This window comes from Chinchilla lanigera, unplaced genomic scaffold (assembly GCF_000276665.1).
Source record: "Chinchilla lanigera isolate Chin_1 unplaced genomic scaffold, ChiLan1.0 scaffold00026, whole genome shotgun sequence".
In the NCBI taxonomy this organism is placed as follows: Eukaryota; Metazoa; Chordata; class Mammalia; order Rodentia; family Chinchillidae; genus Chinchilla; species Chinchilla lanigera.
The window spans coordinates 10,783,669-10,785,265 of NW_004955427.1; the positions used below are offsets into that span (position 1 = coordinate 10,783,669).

Below are 1,597 nucleotides of genomic sequence, written 5' to 3' on the forward strand. Positions count from 1 at the left end.
TATTCATCACTTTTGGGGAAGCCAAAGAGAAGGTATGGGTACCTCAAACGGTACCCAGTCTCCTTGGTGTTAGCACCAACAAGAGAATTGCCAGTGCAAATTTACGAGGAAGTCAGAAAATTTTCATACCAGTCTAGAGTTCATTCTGGTATAGTTTATAGTTTCGGTGATATTGGTCAGAAGATTCTAGACCGAGAACGTGAACGCCACTTACAAGTCACCCCTCAAAGACATCTAATGGCAAGAGGAATAATTGGCTTAGACATCTGCAAATAACTTAATATTGGATAAAGCTTATGGGATGCCGGATAGGGAGTATGAAACTCAGACGCCGCCTAAGGTTGACCATGGTCCTTTTCCTAAGGAGGTACAGATGCTTGCTCCTGACTTCTTGGATGCATGGCTTTATGGCTGTATGAAGTAGGCTGTACTTTTGAGAACATCACACAGAAAGTAGTTTGGGTAGAAGAGTAAGATAAACAGTCATTTCTGATCTCTTATGTGCAACAAGAAAGCATTCACTGACTAATGTTTGTGGAGACCTAAAAAGGTGCAGACTCTGTAGGATTTCCTATATCACCAAGGGTGTTCTTGTACCAGTATCCATGGAGAATGAACATAGGGATCCAGAGGAAGCTCCTCACCAGTTCCGTTCAGGAAAAAGCCCAATTCTAATGACAGCAGCTGTGGGAGCAAGAGGTCCAGGCGTTTCAAATGTGAAACATTTGTCAGCTTTGATTTGGCAAGTGACATAGATGAGTATGTGCATCGCACTGGCCGTACCGAATGTGCAGGCAAACTCGGCCTGCCAGCTCATTCTTTAATGAAAGCATTGCAAGCATCACGAAGAAAGAGGTGCCATTTGGTTGGAAAACATGGCTCATGAACAGCATTGCAAGGGTAGCCACCACCGATTGTGTAAGAGCAGATTCAGTGATGAATTTTGTCCAGAGACTACGATAAAGTAGTGGTTCCAGCAGTTCTTGCCTTGGTAGTAATCATTCCAGCAGCAGCCACAATAGTAGAATGCATCACAACCAAAACAGCACCTTCTATTTTCTTTTGCACTTTTTAAAGCTTTTCTGTGTATCTCTGACTCCAGATTGGTAGAAAAAACGCTGCTTTTTTCCAGTCCCGATTTGAACACAAGTCATTAAGTCCTTTTACTTTGACAGCAGGAATTGCATGTTTCTGCACTGGAGTAGAGCAAGTATAATTAGTAAATCCAATGTTTCCCATGGTAATTTCTCCCATCTCAACATCACTGACATTTTCAGTATGTAGAGGGCAGTGATTGCCAGTTGACCCTACTGGTATATTATTGTATTTCTCAAAGTTAATTCCAGTATCTTTCCAGAGATTTTTCCTACTCTAAGCTTTCACTTGGTGGAGGTAATTTTGATCATTTTTCTTCATCTAATTTGTGACAAATTTTGTCCACTACGTTCAAACTTGCCAGAGCCAGTTCTGTCACAACTGTCAGCACCATCATAGTCACTCCATTTTTGATCATCACCTCTTCCCCTTAACATTATGATCTCAAAGTGCATCCATTTTCTACGAATGACTCAAATATGTATTATTTGTGGCAGACTAG

At 41.4% G+C, this 1,597-nt stretch overlaps 1 pseudogene; it reads left to right on the plus strand.

Moving 5' to 3' along the window:
• The first annotated feature begins 301 nt into the window (after positions 1 to 301).
• Positions 302 to 963, plus strand: LOC102018418 (annotated as a pseudogene).
• The last annotated feature ends 634 nt before the right edge of the window (positions 964 to 1,597 follow it).